The following is a 19,524-nucleotide window of genomic DNA, read 5'->3' on the forward strand; positions in this document are numbered from 1 at the left end:
ACGTACGAATGACCCATCAACCACACCAGACAAGGAGGCGAATCTGAAACGGAAAACACAGTTAGGCACCACCATATAACATTTGCAAGCATAACAACAAAATTACAACATATGGGGGCGGACATAAGACTTAAACCTTTTAGACTCCCAACGACCAATACGCCTCACCCCCTCATCATCCAACCCCCAGCGCCCTGCTTCCGTTGCTGCGCCAATCCGGAAGGAATGAGATGAATATGAGCCTGCTGCAACCCCAACCGCCGTCAAACATTTTTTAAAAACAGCTCCAAACTGAAACCTGGACAAGAACGACCCGTCCACATGACGTAACAAAGGCAAATCTGGAGACCCCCTGTTTTTTGTAAAACCCCGCATGCACTCTACTGGGCACATGACCGACCCCGGGAGAGCGAACAAAACTATCAGTTTTCCCTTCCCTAATTGGTCAGTTTTTGATCTACGCAACCATACCTCCAACCGATCTGCAAAAAGGCACACCTCCCCAGATCTCAGCCCCCCTGCCTGTTTAGTACTTGGCGACACCAACTCACTTACTCTAAATGCTCCGAAGAACGCCAACGAGAAAGCCAACCGAAACAAATCCATTTCATCTGAAGAACGACATACCGATGCCAATGAACCGCCCAACAAGCCCAGCAAAGCAAACGACACCGGCCTTCTACTATCCGCCTCCACCCTACCTCTGCGCAACCCCTTCAAAGCCTGCGATACCAGAAATTCCTTCGATACATCCCGCAAGCCCCGCAACTTAAGCCCAAATGCCACCGCGGATATAAACCGGTTCACCCTCGCTACTGAAAACCCCCCCTCCCAGGCATCCCCTAACCAATACAAAAGTGCCACCAACCTGTCTCTATCCGTATTGACATCACCCAACTCTCTTACCCACTCCTCCCACTGCCTCCAACAAGCAGCATAAGCCCTCCACGTCGTGCGCGCCAAAGACCTTTGTAACAGCTGCTCTACGGGACCGATACCAGATCCCATAGATGATCCGGACACGCCAAACCGAGACGTTCCGCTCCCGGGGCCAATTCCCGAAACCGGTCCCACTGCGAGCGAGAAAGAGCATCAGCAACACAATTCCGTACACCCGGGACATGCACCGCCACCACCCACGCGTTCAGCGACAAACACACCAACACTAAATGTCGCAACAATTGAACTACCGGAGGAGAGGACGCCGTGATGTTATTAATGGCAAGCACCACCCCCATGTTGTCGCAGTAAAAACGGACCTTCTTATCCCTGAGCCTGTCCCCCCAAATGGTAGCCGCCACCACGATGGGAAACAGCTCAGCAGGGCCAGATTCCGCGTCAATCCACTGGACACCCAGCTAGCCGGCCATTGACCTGCGCCACGGACCCCCCCCGTAAGCTCCAAAGCCACCCGCCCCAGCCGCATCCGTGAAAATATTCAGATCACTCGTATCTTGCGCTGGGGCCATCCATAGCGAGCGACCATTGTACTGGCCCAAGAAGTCATCCCAAACCTGAAGATCAGCTCGGTGCTCCTCCTTGAGCCTCACAAAATGATGCGGCGCCCGCACTCCCGCCGTTGCCGCCGCCAACCTTCTACCAAACACCCTCCCCATCGGCATAATCCGGCAGGCGAAATTCAACTTCCCCAGCAGCGACTGAAGCTCCCTCAGCGACATTTTCTTCCTTCTACAAGCCCGTCGCACCTCCAGCCTCAAAGCACCCAACTTATCCGCCGGGAGCCGACACTCCATTGCCACCGAGTCAATTTCGATTCCCAAGAAAGAAATCGTCGCTACCGGGCCCTCCGTTTTTTCCGGCGCCAAAGGGATCCCAAAATCCCTCGCCACCTTCTGCAGGGCATGAAGCAAGTTACCGCAAACCGGCGAACCCCCCGGGCCAACGCACAAAAAATCATCTAAGTAATGGATCAACGAATCGACCCCGGATACTCCCCTCGTTACCCACTCCACGAAGCTACTAAACGCCTCGAAGTATGCACAAGAAAGAGAACACCCCATCGGAAGGCACCGATCCACGTAAAAGGCCCCATTCCAAAAACAACCCAACAGCCGTTGGCTTTCTGGGTGGACCGGCAACAACCTGAACGCCGCCTCGATGTCGGTTTTTGCTAGCAGCGCCCCCGGACCCGCAGCCCGCACTAACCCCACCGCCTTATCGAATGAGGTATAAACTACGGAACACAACTCGTGATCAATCCCGTCATTTACCGACGAACCTTTGGGATACGATAAATGTTGAATCAAACGAAACTTTCCGGGCTCGCGTTTAGGGACAATACCCAAAGGGGACACAACTAAATCTTTTACCGGCGACTCCACAAATGGCCCCGACATGCGCCCCAATGAAACTTCTTTTAACAACTTTTCCGACACGACTTCCGCATGCAAGTAAGCCGATTTTAAATTTCTCCGCGTAACCGGAACCTCATAAGGAGGCGGAGGAATAACAAAACCAACACTAAACCCTTCATAAAGCAACTTAGCTGCCGCCCTATCCGGATACTCATTTAGATAAGGGGCCATCCTTTCCACCCTCACCGGCGACACCCCCTTGACCAGCCCCGTGCTGGTTCCCGGACCTCTTTTTCCGCAGACATTTTGCCGCCCCGTGTGATGCACCATTACACTCGGAGCACACGTGCTTGAACTTGCACGTGGCCCCAAACTTGCACTGGCCTTCATTGAATTGCCAGCAAAACCCCGCCTTTCCCCCGCCGCTTGGTCCACTCTGACTAGTCTGGCCTCCCTGGCCACCGCTCCCGGGAAAGGGCTGCCTAACCGGAGCCGTAACCCGTAACCAGAGAGCAATATCCTTCTGGTCCCACCGAATCGCCGGCCGAACCGCCTTCCGCTGACGGAATTGCTCATCATATCGCAGCCACGCCTGACCCCCATACGCCCTATGAGCCTCCCCAATAGCATCAAAATAACAAAATAACGCCGAACAATTTTCCGGCGCCTTTTCCCCTATCACACTAGCCAATATGGCGAACGCCTGCGACCAATTAACGAACGTCTGCGGGATAAGCCTATACCGCCGCCGTTCCTCCTCGTCCTTTTTACTCTCATCCCGCTTGCTCTTATCCAAATTGAATTTAGCCAGCGGCAAGAGAGAAAAAATTTCAACGTATTCATCTTTCCAGATCCGATCACGCACCTCCTGCTTTAAATGCGCCCCCAACGGACCCTCAAAACAAACATACACCTCCCCCCGAGCACGATCGTCCATGCGCACTCGATCGCCGCCACTAAATCTGCCAAACCCGCTCCGTCGCGTCCGCCCGCGCCACTACCGGCCCCCGATGCTATGCTAGCAGCCCCCCCGCCGACACCCGACATAAAAATCGCTGGATAAGACAATAATGGAGTTATACACTCACCGGGCTGCACAGGCGCTGTGTTCCCGTCAGCCGGACCATCCTGACCTCGACGATAGACGTCCAGTTCACCTTCCTCCAGTTCTTCTCTCGCCGACGACTGTCCCTCCCAACGACATCTTCGGAAAGGGGATGAGGACGCGCTGACCGATGGGCCGGCAACCTGCCGCCCGACCGCCGGGACCCAGACTTCCGACCGGACCTGTTGCCTCGACGTCGCTGCAGATCTAGTCGTCCGTCTAGACGATCCTGACGAAGCCTGCCCCCTGGCCGGAACATCACCATGCGGGGCGGCCGTACCTTGCTCTCGACATCTTCCATCTGATGGGGGAGGGGTGACAGGGAGCCCGGCCTGCGACTCCCTGCTTACCGCCGGACCCCGTCGCGGCCTGGGATTCCTGCCAGGACGCAGGGCCTGGGAAGGGGCGGTCCTCCCAGCTGCCTGGCCTGCAGCGTCCGGGATCGGGCTCCCTCTGCGACGCCGTGTCCGCGGGACTACCTCCGGACTAAGGCGCTCTGGAGGTCGGGACCGCCGAGAGGGACGGGTCGACACAGCCTGCATCGCCGTCACCCCTGCCACCGCTCTCTGCCTGCCCAGCGCAGGAGCGGTTGCTGCCGACTCCCCCCCCGCCGCCATAGCCATGCTCGTAGGGGGGCCGGGGAGGGGAGCCTGTCCCTTACAACAGACCCCGAACGCCGTGCCCGACGTGGCGAAACGGCGTCCGGGATCCGCGTTAATGCAGCCACGGTCTCCTCCAGCCATCCGGGACCGTGGTGCACAGCAGCGGCGCGCAGCCGCTCTAAAATCAAGGCCTCTGCCATTACTAACAAACCGGGCAACGGGGAGCTTTGCTTACTGTGTGTTACTCCTCCCGCTGCTTCCGGCTCAATGCCGAGAAACAGCGGGAAGCGCAGTAACGGCCCCCCCGCCCCCCTTAACTCCTCCCCGTCCCTCCTTCAGCTCCTTCAACTTTCCCTGACCTCGTAACATTAACCCTTTCCCTACCAGGACGGTCATGTCGGCTTCCCTTAAGCCTGCAGCTGCGTCCAGCCTCTTCTAGAGGGCTCAGCAGCCCAAGCAATTAGACCATAAAAAAAAACATTGCCAAATAAAAAAGCCCACAATGCTCTTTACTAAACTTTTATGGAAATACTGTGAAAAATAAATAATTACACAAATGAATGAATGAGTAAACAAAATAAAAAACAAATGAAGTAAACACTGCTTTCCTACCTGTCATTGTCATAGCAATATATACACACACAAACTGTAGATACACACATACATACACACACTTACATACATGCATACATACACACGCACATGCTCTTTCTGTGTAAATCAGTAGACATAGGAATTTGTAGGAAATGTGGAGACAGGTAGACGATTCTCTAATAGACCGACAGATGTGTCACTTAAGTGTATATTTGCAGAAAGAATAGACAATGGGTGCAACCTCGTACAAATCCACTGTAAGGACCTTTTGCGTCAGACACTTGAACACACAAGTGAGGACCTCCTTAAAGTGAACTATGATATATACTTGGTGCCATTGCATTGTATGGCTCTCAGGAGTCTATTATTGTACTTATAAAAGGCACAGTGAAAAACAAGTCTCCCAAGCTCCAGCCTACTTCTCTGATACTATTCTTCCCCAGTGAAGGAACCCTGAGCTCTTCTCTGTGTAGTCTAAGCTTTTCTTATCAGCAGAAAAAGAAGTTCTGGAACTTAAATGTGAGTAACTGCATTTACAAGTTAGAACATTCTCTTATAGTTCAAGTTTTTCATAGTTATTACATTTACGTGGATTTTCCCTCAAAAATTTTAATTGATCTTCTTAAATAAGTAATCAAACTGTATGTATGTATGTATATATATATATATATATATATATATATATATAAACATAATATTTTGTATTTAATTATTACAATTATTTAATTGTAATAATTAAATTTATGTTATTGTTTAAATATAATAAAATAATACAACTTGAAATAATATATACATATAACTAAAAATGAAATAAATGCATAAATTAATATATCATACTAATTAGTCATGCAGCCGAATTAAATAAAATGTCAATATCTTTTAATGATTTTATTAAAATATAGAAATAAAATCTATTCACAATGAATAAATATTTAATAAAAGGCTGATATACAAAATTACAAATATAAAATCAATTTAAATGCAGGTAATAATTCTGCACAATAATTACCTTTGATGTTATTAAGAGAGAAAATGTAAGCATAATATATATATTATATAATATAAACATAATATTTTTATAGCAATATTATTCTAGATAGTGGGTGTTCATGGGAATTAATATTGAAGCTCTGTAATATATACAGAATTTCATTTCTTTTTAGCTCATTTTTATGTGTGTTGATTACAAGTCAGTCAACAGTAGTTTATTGATGGTTTCTAAAGATGAGATTTATTTCTGTACATTGCCTAGAGTAAAAATAAACATAAAAAATGATCAAAAAAATAATAATAAGTTTTTTTATTTATAATGCATGAATAAACAGTGTATGTATAATGTAAATAAATACATTAATAAAAACGAAACAATTATAAAAAATAATCAATCTATAAATCCATAGTGATAAAAGTATATTAAGATGATGGTTTTGACATGTTATGATTAAAACATTTTACTTTTCATGTTATTTTATTATGGCAGCAGCATAGTACTAATGTACTAAAAGTGACTTTTGACTATAGTTTTTTTTTTTTCAGTTTTTCAGTTTAGTTATAGAGATATCACACCCATTTATATGAATTTGGTGCAAATATTATAAATTAACCAAAATGATCATTTACTTAAGTTAGAGACACAGATTACTGCCGTGACGGGCAGCAGTAATATGCAAAAGTGTAAAAAAAAAATTATTAATTTTCTATACACTATGCATTTAGTCATGAAATGTAATTGTTCGCTATTTAATTATCATATTTATTAAAGCGGAAAGTAAGTTATATCGCTTCTCCTCCCCCAATAATTGATGGACCCTTCTATAGTGTATAAGAGGGTAAAGATATCATAAGATGTCATCCATCCTGAAAACCTTGAGAGACTATTATCCATTTTGCTTTTTTTTTACGTCTGATTCCCGATCACTCAGACTAAAGATAATTGTGATAGAATCATTGATTTAATAACAGTAACACTAAATTATTGCATTCTATATATATTAGTGAAAGTTTAATCCCCTTGTCCTGCACAGTACATTAAGTATATAGTACTAATATTGTAATATTGTACAGTAAGTGTTGATTACAGCCAGCAGGAGATATGGACACAGTCAAGTGTTCTCTTATCTACCAGTGACTTTAATGAACAGAAACCAAGCATGTGTGGCCCCAATATTCTGCTGTGAACATGGACCAGGTACTCCTATTCTAGTGATTGTTAAAGGTACAATCTGACTTATATCACATATCTGGTAAATATGCCATAAAAGTCTTTCATGAGAAACCCCCTTCAATAATAGAGGCGAGGCTGTGACAACTTATCATTTATTTGCATAAAGAGTGGTTTCCGCAGTTGTTACCGTGGTATGAAGTTTGTGGATTTCAGGAAACTTGAAAATCTGTAATAGCGGCACCAGCAAATCAAGAGTACACTAATAAAGTAATTATGTATTTTGGATGGTGATATCTAAGAATTTTGCTCAATCTTCTGATGGGTTTGTGTTAAAAAGCTCTCCAGGCATATAAATAAAGTTTATTGAAGTAAATAAAACACCTATGTTTTATATGGAACAATTTTAACGTCAAGAGCAAATATAGGAGGCCATAGCTACAGGCAATGCTATATTTATTCACATGGAGTAAAACAGAATACAATAGTGTTTCATGTAGCTATTTTATGTATTTCTAGTGCCTGGGTGCTCTTCATATAACTGCTAGAATATCTGAAAACCGTAGTTCTTGAGACCTGCTTTTAGGGGTCATAGGGCTGCATAAAATACATTACCAGGTTAGTCTCTGAGAACCCGCAAACTTTGATATTTTACAGTTGCTTTTTCTCATTCAATATCAATATTACTACTGTGAAACCTCTCCAAAAGACCACCTCTTTGAGAAGATAACCACTGACTTAAACCTACACGGATTTCAATTTCCATCTATCCTGTATATATTGGTTCTTTTCTTTGAGAGGACCACCCAACTGCGATTTTGGGCTCACTGTACATTAAAATGTTTTTTTCTTACCATAAACTATTACTAATAATTGTGCCACAGTAAAATATGAAATAGGATTTTATTAGTGGTTTTGAATATTAGTGTTCATTATAAGCTATGAAAATAAGTCATAGTGGTAGTGCATAATATATACTGATCCATTCATTTACCATTCTTGATGTTTAACGTAAGTTTTAAGTGCCAGCGTTTTGGTGGGTGACAGCTGGTAGAGTGGGTGGTCCGATTGGCTGGGCAGCTGTATGAGGACAGGAAACTACTCCTGCAAAGATCCTCTTAAGAGGTTCCTGTTTTCATACAGTTCCCAAATGACCAGACTGCCTGCTCTGCTGAATGTGTCTCCACACTGGTAAACTACCGGCAAGAGATGCTGCTGCACTCATATCTGGAGAGAGACTTTACATAGTATCGTTGAAAAATGCCTATCAATTTCAACCAGGGGAGTGGAGAGAATGTGGATGAAAGGAAGCGGATAGGGAATATCTTAGAACTTTGTTTTTCCCTATTGATCCAGAAGAAAAAAAACATAAGACATGGGGGAAAAAAATTCCTTTTCCGAAAGTGGCAATCAGACTGGATCATAAACAACCAGAGAATGTGATGTTCCTGACACATACATATCTCCCACACCAGTGGTAGTCATCTCCTAATTTATTTCCCCTAACAGGTGTCAGTTAGTAGGTGCAAACAGTCATGTGACAACTAAGCTCCACCCAGGATAGGAAATGATAAGTCACACCCGATCATCACTGATCTCTTCAGTAATATAAAATTATGGAAATTATGGAGTTTTTTTTACCAGTGTGAATGGAGGAGCTGGTCCCATAGGGAAGGTCATGTAGACTATTTGACTTATTCGACCTATTTCTTCTGACCTTTTACGCTGGTTTGATCATGGTTTGCAGAAATGTCAGTCTCATCAACGTCTCCAGTTGTTTTCTTGCTTCCTTTCTGCCTTTCTTCGATTTAGTCTTCTAAAAAAGAAAATTTTCCATATCTTCTCTCCACTTCCGAAATTATTATCCTCCTCAGGAGTCCCTCATGACCTTCCTCTTATATAAGTGGTAATTATTAGTCTTATTGTGTAGGCTTCGAATGTTCTCTTTACAACCCCCCTGTAGTTGAAGAGTTTTTCGCCATTGTCTGTATAAGCGGTTTCCATTACTTGTGCAGTAATTAACATGTTATGGAGGATATTGTTCCCCTGCTTAGTAATATCTTGTTGTCATTGACAATGATGCCTGCTACTGTTTCACTTGCTCACACCTTTGCAACCATTTTTTTTGTTGCTCAAGTATATCTAAAATTAAAAATAAAGCAACTTTACATATAGTCAAAATGATCCGTTTTGTGTATACAGCTTATATTAACGCCTATTCATTTTTATAGACCTTTGAACAATATTTTAAACATTTATAGAATTCACAATTTTATTTGATGGATTTATTTATAAAATAGGGAACCATAGAATTTATGAAATGCATGTGTCCTTAATGCTGCTCATATTACTGTAAAATACCATGCATTACACCTGGACTCGTGATATGATCCAGCACATGTCAAATGACATAATACATGGGGGTCACGTGATTAATATAATGTTTAGTCCTTTACAGTTTGCCTATGAATGCACTACACAAGACTCATTGATGGGCCATAACATTGCAAATACTGGGGTCTTCTAACTGCTATAAAAAAAACAGTATAATCTCATGAACTGATTAATTAAAAAGCAGAAAACTGCTTTAATTCTAATGATGGACTGAGATTATGATTTACATTTCTAGATGTATTTTTTCTTATTTATCCTTTGTTTGATCTCTCAGCTGACAATGTGTTCTCTCCACTTTCCTTGTCGTGATTCACAGGCTCACAGTAACCATGAGACTACTATGTAGTGTGACAGTAATGGCCATCTGCTGGGTGACATGTCCTTCAAAAGCCATACCATTTATACCTGCAGGTGGGTACAGACATAATAACACTAGTATTGTTTTTTTTTTTTAAATGTGTATATATATATATATATATATATATATATATATATATATATATCTTTCTATGGTGGCCCAAGTATTAAAACTTCTCACTAATGCAGAGACAGAAGGTCTAGCTAAGTGCAAATCAAAAAAGGTTTCCCGACTTTTTCAAACAAGTGGCCAAGGAACAAGGGCTGCAATAAAAAATGTATAAATCATTACTCACATCACAGATCCCCCGGCGTTCCCGTGCTGGCAATCCGGTCCTGCTGCCCCTGTTTATTGACATGGCTGCAGCGATGACAAGCCTGTATACTGACGTGATCGATGCAGCCAATCACTGGCCTCAGCAGTCCTGTGCCGTATACCCACTGAGACCAGTGATTGGCTGCAGCGATTACGTGGGCATACAAGCACATCACCGCTGCAGCCATGTCAATAAATGGAATGGGAGGATCGGAGCGGCGTTGCTAGAACACCGGGGGAATCTTTTTTGTTTTGTTTCATTCCCCACTTGGCTACTTTTTTTTTATTAAGTTGCAAGACTTGGAAACTTGTCTCAAATAAACCAGAATCAACAACCAATAGGTTCAATGTGCCTTACATTGCGTTATTGTACATGACCAATCAGCTAGCCACGATTGCATGGTCACCATCAATCAAAATATACCATGTCCAATAAACTTTTCTACCAACTGACTGGATTTAAGTTGATGACTAGACAGCATAACTATCCATACATGACCACAGACATCAACACAGGTGGAGGGCATTTCATGACCTTGTGTAATTCAAAGCTGACCATAGCTTGGATCAAGGTCGCTGTTTACGTATCAGAATTGTATTCTTCATCATGTTTTAGGCTGGGAGGAAATGCTTATCTCTCAACTCTCAAATCATATATACCTAGGTATTTGGTACTGAGATTCTTGTGAAAAAACGGTAAAACACAGGAGATAGGATAACAACTTAGATTTTGTCTTTCTTTAACTATGCAACAAAGGTATTTTTCTTGGCCTTGGAAAGCTATAGCCACTTTTGATGACAAGATTCCATTTACAAGGTTCACCTTCTCTACAACCTTTACAATGTTAGCAATAGGGGAAAAAGGGAATGGACCCATGGATAATGCCACCCTTTATCTTCCATATGAAAGGACAATGGACTAGTGATGTGTCCTCCTGTGGTAGAATTAAGGGTATAGTGGCGCAAGAACAGTCCAGGAGGAGGGCCCATTTGGAATTTGCCCTTGGAGCATTCTCTGACAAACTTTATAATTACAGTAGATTAGAAAGTTTCTCTTATCAAGACAACCCCATCTCTAAAAATAGCTTTCCCGAAGCCACCTGGAATCCCTGGACATCCACTGTTATGGAGGTGGAAGTTTCGGTTGGCCATACTACAAATGTTACTGTATATTGCAGTATGTACAAGCTGGGCTTTTAAATGAATGACGGGCCATGTAATAAATCGATCATCCAAGTATACCAGAACTAGAGCTGCTCTTACATAGCGACTCTCTACTGTGTCTCAGAGAGTGGGGTCCCAAGCACCGGACCATCTCCATGACGCCTATATACCCTAATAGGGCACTTGGACAGAGGTTGTTTCATCAAGATTTTCTACTTTCAGATAATTGTGCTCAATATATTTTCCATGATACACATACAATTGCATGGATGATAAACTGTTGTCCTATCTTTCCCAGTAAACACAGATGCGGGGCCAACATTGAATATCTGCGATCTTATGGAAATTGTTAAAAGCGCTTTACGTCTGGATTTTCAAAGTCCACAATATGAGTCAGAAGATGTGGAAAAATTAAAGCATTATGTTGAGGAATTGCTGACCAATTACCTCAACAGTCGGCAGTCACGACAAGCTCAAGTTGGTTACAATATTAACTCTTTTGGGTTACGTTTTGGCAAACGTGGATCTAAGTTAAATCTGGACTCACTTTAGATTATGTTTGATGGAATCTGTCACCCTCAAATTTCTGTAAATGTGCTGCATAAAGTATTCTGCTGGAGAATGAGGACAGGCAGAGCTCATTGAATGGAATCTGAACATTTACTAGTAATTTACACAGAATATCATTTGCAGTTATGTATCATTATCTACAATCAGCACATTTCACAGTCCCATGCTTTCAATGAATGTCACTTGTTAATGTTTGTTGCCTAGCAACATTAATACTACATCTGAAGAAGGAATAAGGCTTCCTCGTCTCTGATCTTGATAGCTTTTCTTGGAAATAAATTGATATTTCTATACAAAACAAAAGTGATTTTTTTTTTTATCCAGCTCAAGATGTTAATGCAAAATTTACAACTCCATATGTAATAATGACAGCACTGATTTTACTTTTTTTGCATTGGTTCATGGTGGGGAAACCAATTAAAAAGTTCAAAGATTGCTCTGATGGCCACTCCACCATGTAAGTATTCATGTATAGATAATCTGTAGCATTCATCCTAAATAATAACATATATACTATATGGGCAAGAGTATTGGGACATCTACACATTACGTCTACAGAAGCTTTTATGACATCCCATTTTAAATCCATAGGCATTCATATAGGAGTCGTCCCCCCCACCCCCCTTTGCAGCAAAAAAAAAAAAGCTTCCACTCTTCTGGGAAGGCTTTCTACAAGATTTTGGAGTGTGTCTGTGGGAATTTTTGAAAATTCATCTAGACAAGCATTTGTGAGGTCAGGCACTGATGTGGGATGAGAGGGCTGGGCTCACAATCTCCATTCTAGTTCATCCCAAAGGTATTCGATGGGGTTGAGGTCAGGGCTCTGTGCGGGCCAGTCATGTTCTTCCACACCAAACTCACTGAACCATGCCTTTATGGACCTTGCTTTGTGCACTTGGGCACAGTCATGTTGGAACAGAAAAGAGCCTTCCCCAAACTGTGCCCACAAAGTTGGAAGCATACAACTGTCCAAAATGTCTTGGTATGCTGAAGCATTAAGATTTCCCCTCACTGGAACTAAGGAACCTAGGCCAACCCCTGAAAAACAACCTCATAGAGTTATCCCTCCTCCACTAAACTTTACAGTTGTCACAATGCAGTCATGCAGGTGACGTTCTCCTGGCATTCACCAAACCCAGACCCATCCATCAGACTGCCAGATGGAGAAGTGTGATTCATCACTCCACAAAACACGTTTCTACCGCTCCAGAGTCCAGTGGTCGCGTGCTTTACTCCACTCCATCCGACGCTTGGCATTGCTTGGGGATGTAAGGCTTGTATGCAGCTGCTCGGGCTATGGAAACCAATACCATGAAGGTCCCGTCTCAGTTTTTGTGCTGATGTTAATGACAGAGGAGCTTTAGAGCTCTGCAGTTGAGTCAACACAGTGTTGGTGACTTTTATGCACTATGCGTCTCAGCACTGGGCGACCCCGCTTCATGGTCTCCACTTCGTGGCTGAGTTGCTGCGGTTCCTCAACACGTCCACTTTGCAATAATACAACTCACAGCTGATCATGGAATATCTAGGGAAGAAATAACACCAACTAACTTGTTGTAACGGTGGCATTGTATTACAGGACCATGCTGGAATTCAGTGAGCTCTTTAGAATGACCCATTCTTTCACAAATGTTTGAAAAGACGACTGCATGGTTAGGTGCTGGATTTTATGCACCTGTGACAATGGGTCTGAATAAAACACCTGAATTTAATGATTAAGGGGTGTGTCCCAATACTTTTGTCCATGTAGTGTACGATACGTAGGTAATGCTGTCAAATGAAGCTGCATATAGATTACGCACATGGCCGTCTTTTTGATCCATGTTGTACAAATCTGTAACAAAGTACTCATAGCCTGCTATAGGTTTTTGCTGTACTTCCATGTACCTCCTGTTTTATATGGTAACATGCCGTGGTCCATCACATGTTGTATTACTGAGGTATTCTCCCCTAGAAGCATTGGGAACAATACAGAGCCTCATGGAGGCACCATACAGGGTCAAACAGGGTCTGTAATTATGTGCCACTGTATAGGATTTTAAACGCAGCCTTGCCATGTCCATGAATTTTTCACATGATAGTTTTTGCTGAACCATAGATTTTGTAAGTGACCCTCGCCCCGCCAGTATCTGGAGTGTACATCTACCATAAATATTATGGGAAAAGCTTGGAATTCCTAATTATGGAATCAAAGCGGTATTGAGTTGCTCAGACTAGTCAACTGGTGTTTGTTGGAAGTCTCCTCCTATGAAGGAATCAATATAATCAGCTCCCTGGACTTTTCTATGTGCTGCTAGCGTAAGCCAAATACCCACTAAAAGGTGAATAATCAAACTTTATTATATTGCAATGGTATCTTGATAACACAAGGAACAACACTGTTCATCATGTCCCACCATGGGACATCATATGTGAAATGAAGAAATGTCTATATGATTAATGGAAGATGCAGGCAGGGTTTGGAGTGACCTTGTGCAGAAGATAACAATGGGAAAGACAATAGCAGAGTACAAAAAAAAGCAGAAGACAATGTGTGGAATACATCCACCTTTCGATGCCAGTTGTATGGCATAGAAAATTTGCAGAAGGGCCCGAAAGTGGCCTTTTTATACCGCCCTTGGCACTTGTTGATTGTGGCTTTTAAAGGAAAAGAGTGAAGTTGGGGACTCCCCTTTGATCTTGTCACAGGGTATCCCTGTGATGCGATCAAGTAACATACCTTAAATGGACAGAGAGCCCAGAGTCTATTGAAGGTTTGTCTGATCTTATTTCCTGTTGTTCAGGCATACTTAGGTATGCCCTAACATCTGCCTGTGTACTATTAGTGCACAGGCTAATGTACTGGCATATAGATATATGCCAGTACATTAGAGTTAAAATATTAAAATCAAAATTAGAAATCCCCCTATGGGATTTTAAAAAAAGTAAATATTAACCAATAAAAAGTAAAGCAACATGAGGCCTGGCATTGTCCTGTTAAAAAACGGCTTCTGGGACACTTTGCAGAAATGGCCATACCACTAGTTTCGCGACCAAATCAATGTAACGCAGAGCTGTTAGTGTACCTGAAATGAAGACTAGAGGGGTCTTGCTATCGTACATTATGCCAATCCACACTATATTCCCGGGAGTAGGATCGGTGTGACGTTCCCTTGTAAACGCCTCTTCATGGCGTTGCCCACGTGGTCTCCTAGTGTTTTCCAGTTCTCAGTGTTTCCCATACTTGTATCCTGTGCTATCCTGGTCGAGTGTTGTGCTGAGCTGTAGTCGTGCTGTGCTGCATACCACGCCCGTCCTGCTACACCACGCCTGACGTCTGCCTGCTGCCTAGTCCCAGCCGAGCCTGCCTTGCTACTGTCTGAGCTGCCACACTATACGAACTATAGACTGTTACCTGCGCCCTGTTGGACAGCTGCCATACCGTCAAGGCGGTACGGCCCAGTGGGTCCACGAACCCATCCTGACACTCATATATTAAACAAAAAAGAAACATTTTTTTTACGAGTGCCGGAATGCAAAGAGGAAAAATCAAAAATTGTTCTGGTCCTCAAGGCTAAAATTGTCCTGGTCCCTAAGGGGTGGAACCTTACTTTAGTCATCGCAAGCAAAACACCTAAGTGTATTGTGGAAAAATCTTGAAATGGTAAAAAGGGATCTATGGCGCGAACTTATTGCTTATTGCTATTATGTAACCACAGACATGTATGTTACGTTTGTAAGAAGATAAGTATGTAATGATACTGTCATTGTTCACAGTTGTATAAATATCCCATTTTGTACACTGAATCACTGCTTGAGAAAAGCCCATTGTGAGGGCTGAATCGCTGCCTGGGTGAATCTACACCACTTTTTGGACCTTGTTTATTAAAACTGGCCTATGAAACGGCAGTCGTAATAAATCTCCTGAATTAATCTTATGTCTATTTTTATTGAAGGTTATAATAAAAAGAGGGAGGTTGATTCCAAGGAAATTTCTCTGAATTGAGGTAGGAAATTTTTATCCTTCCAGGAGGAGGAATTGGCCATAATTGCTAAGGGATATCCGAGGAATGTTTTGTTTTCCTTTGCATCAATATGCCTGAGAACAGTTGAATATAGCTGGACGAGTGTCTTTTTTCTACCTATGCACCTTCTGCACACATATTCCAGTTTCAGCTATTTCAAGTGAATGTCGCTAGCACATATATTAGATTTCTATTGAATATATTAGATTTCTATTGACCATCGTGATCTCCACCTTTGACTAAGGGTGCGTTCACATATGTCAGTTGCATCAGCAGCAGTTTTTTTGTCTCTCAAAAACTGTATCAGTGGCCATTAGGCTTTTTCACGATTTTTACTACAAAATCATCAGTTGTCGTTAGTTGTCATCAGTTTTTACCATCCGTTTTTAACATCAGTTTTTACCACAATGGTCCACAAAATGGTAGTCTAGGCTCTAAAAATGTGCCCCTGTATATAGTGCCACACACCCCCTGTAGATAATACCGCAGTGTAATCTGTAGATAGTGCCACCCCCCCCTGTATATAGTGTCACACACCCCCTGTAGCTAATGCCGCAGTGCCCTCTGTATATAGTGCCACAACCCCCTGTAGATAATGCCGCGGCTCCCCCTGTAGATAGTGCCACACCCCCTGTAAATACTGCAGTGCCCTCTGTCGATAGTGCCACCCCCTGTATATAGTGCCACACACCCCCTGTAGATAATTCCGCAGTGCCCTCTTTAGATAGTGCCCCACACCTCTGTATATAGTGCCATAACACCCGGTATATTGTGCCACACATGCCCCTGTAGATAATGCCGCAGTGCCCTCTGTATATAATGCCACAGTACCCCCTGTAGATAATGTCATACAGCCCCCTGTAGATAGCGCCACACAGCTCCCTTGTAGGTAGCACCACACAGCCCCCTTGCAGGTAGGGCCACACAGCCCCCTTGTAGGTAGCGCCACACAGCCCACTTGTAGGTAGCGCCACACAGGCCCCTTTGTAGGCAGCGCCACACAGGCCCCTTTGTAGGCACACCACACAGCCCTCTTGTAGGTAGTGCCACACAGCCCACAGCCCTCTTGTAGGTAGCACCACACAGCCCTCTTGTAGGTAGCTGCACACAGCCCATAGCGTGCTTGTAGGTAGTGTCGCACAGCCCACAGCCCCCTTGTAGGTAGTGCCACACAGTCCCCTTGAAGGTAGTGCCACACAGCTCACAGCCCCCTTGTAGGTAGCGCCACACAGCCCACAGCCCCCTTGTAGGTAGTGCCACACAGCCCCCATGTAGATAGCACCCCTAGGACCTTCCTGCAGATAGACTGAAGCTCTCTGAAGGACCGAAATCCCCCTTTGGCAGAGGACTCCGCTCCTGGAGCGCTCCCCTTCATGTCTCTGACCATATATGGACAGTGACATCAGGGGTAACTCCTGAAGTGGAATCCCTGTATACAGCGTTGCCGATGCTGTGACCGAGGATTCCACTCCAGGAGAAGCCCCTGTCGTCTGTGTCCATTTATGGACAGTGACGTCACTGGCTTATCTTGGAGTGGAATCCCTGGTAACAGAGTCGGCAATGCTGTGTACGGGGATTCCACTTCAGGAGTTGCCCCTGATGTCACTGTCCATATATTGACAGAGAGATCAAGCGGAGCGCTCCAGGAGCGGAATCCCCGGCCAAACGGGGATTCCGCTCCTTCAGGGAGCTACAGTCGCGCTAGTACATAGCAGAGCAGGGAGATAGCCCGGTGTCGCCACTAGCAGCCGCTATGGCTGCTACAGCGGCAGCGACGCCACTGAGTAAAGTAGCGGCCAGTTGGAAAGGCGACTGCTGAGTCGCCTGGCCCAGGCGCTTCTGAAACAATCAGGGGAAGGGAGCCAGCGCAGCACCCCCTTCCACCTGCTGGAGTGATGTGCCATGTGCAATGGCACAGGTCGCACACCCCTAAGGCCGGACCTGGGTGGGAGGGTAGTCGTCAGGGTCTCCGCCTAGAGCGGAATCCCCGGCAATGCTATGACCAGGGATTCCGCTCCTAGCTCACATCCACCTTCCCGCCAAGGTGCTGATGGAAGGTGGATGCGGCAGCACCCGGCGTTCATCCGGCCACCATTAAAATAGATAGGATACGGCGCCGTACCTCCCTGGGAGCCGGAACCAAAAATGCTGCAGGTAACGTTTTTAGATCAGGCTCCCAGGGAGGTCCGGCGCCGTACAGCACCACAACTGATGTCCTCTGTGCCAGAACAGGTCCCATAGAAACTATGGGATCTGTTCTAGCATCAGTTTGCCTCCGGCTTTTCTTCAACACGTCGGAGGTAAACTGAAGCGGACGCTGGACATTTGTGAACGGCCACTTATATAGGCTACTGTACATACTCAACAAGTTTAATATCGAGCATCTTTGTAATATGGCTTGATGACCATGCTATTGTTGTTCACATGTTGTACGTGGATACCCAGGAAAGCTCAACTTATTAGCACATAAATACCCGATGCTCATTATAAGATGAACATCAAAATCAACCATATAACATTTGCATTGGTTATTCATAAGTTCATTTCATAAGCTAAATGGACATTAAATTGATAATAAGGAAATCCAAGCCACAGTCTATTAACAACAGAAACCCATGAGCACTCCGTGACAGACAGTAGACAAATAAACAGCAGCTTGCTGACCGTTTCCAGGAAACAATATTATTATTTTTCTACACTGCAAAGAGTAAAAACTGAACTGCAAACTAAGTAAAAACAAAATTAACTGTCTGAAAAAGAAAATCTACCTAATACTGTGTTAATTATTGTGTACTGGTTTTGAGCTACATAATGTTTTTCTTCTCAATTCATGCCTAACGCTAAAGTCAGACATCTGCTAGTTTCCTGTCACCAGGGAGCATTGTGGGAGCTCAAACCATAGTTTTATTGTAAAGGATCTGCCAGGCACAGCTTCGGGGTTAACTCCCAGAACTAATCAGTCAGCACCTGAGAATACATCCCTGAGACTGACTCCTGCTTCCACCATTCAGGCTGGCAGGCTTAGGAGTGGGAGAACGTATCGTAACCTGGCCAGACTCAGCTAGCTCCCGCCCTCGGTCTATTTAAGCCTGCACTTCCTGTCCCTCGGTGCTTGTGATTCTTTCCTTGTGGTTTCCTGGCCCAGCTACAGCTCCTGCTATTTTTGATCCTGCTCCATACAGACCCTGGCTTACCGACTACTCTTCTGCTTTTCGTTTTTTACCTCGCACACTCCTGGCTTGACTCGGCTCGTTCACCACTCTGGTTGCTCACGGTGTTGCCGTGGGCAACGGCCCCTTTTTCTTGCTTGTGTTCCTTTGTGTGTTTGTCGTGCACTTACTGAGCGCAGGGACCGCCGCCCAGTTGTACCCCGTCGCCTAGGGCGGGTCGTTGCAAGTAGGCAGGGACAGAGTGGCGGGTAGATTAGGGCTCACTTGTCCGTCTCCCTACCCCCTGCCACTACATAATCACAAGCCCATACCTAGTCTACCCCTGGTCCCTGACACCACTATGGATCCCCGTGAGACCCTGGCTCAGCAAATGCAGGGTCTCTCCCTACAGGTTCAGGCCCTGGCTCAGAGGGTCAACCAGCCTGATGCTACCCTGGTAGTTCCCCTCACCGCACCTCTTGAACCCCACCTCAAGTTGCCCGACCGGTTCTCAGGGGACCGGAGGGCTTTCCTCTCCTTTCGGGAGAGTTGTAGGCTGTACTTTCGTTTAAAGCCTCATTCCTGGGGGGCGGAGCTAGCGCTGAGACTGCATGGACGTGTCTCGCTGAGCTCCGTACATCCAGTGACCCACAGAAGCTAACATAAGCGGCATAAATCTTCACAATGGTGAAGTATGGAGGCAGTAAGGCGAGGGAAGCATCGGAGACCATTGTTCCGACCCCCTCACAAGCAAAGGTGGAGAAATACTTCGAAAAACGAGCCGTCTCCCTCC

General features: G+C 44.6%; 1 long non-coding RNA gene across 1 annotated transcript; it reads left to right on the forward strand.

The window, feature by feature from the left end:
* Positions 1 to 4,998: 4,998 nt before the first annotated feature.
* LOC142661442 (uncharacterized) lies at positions 4,999 to 11,391 on the forward strand. The gene is made up of 3 exons (XR_012850736.1): positions 4,999 to 5,135; positions 9,488 to 9,582; positions 11,307 to 11,391. It is a non-coding gene; the product is annotated as an uncharacterized LOC142661442 (long non-coding RNA).
* Positions 11,392 to 19,524: the final 8,133 nt, after the last annotated feature.

Source organism: Rhinoderma darwinii, chromosome 10 (assembly GCF_050947455.1).
Source record: "Rhinoderma darwinii isolate aRhiDar2 chromosome 10, aRhiDar2.hap1, whole genome shotgun sequence".
Taxonomy (NCBI): Eukaryota; Metazoa; Chordata; class Amphibia; order Anura; family Rhinodermatidae; genus Rhinoderma; species Rhinoderma darwinii.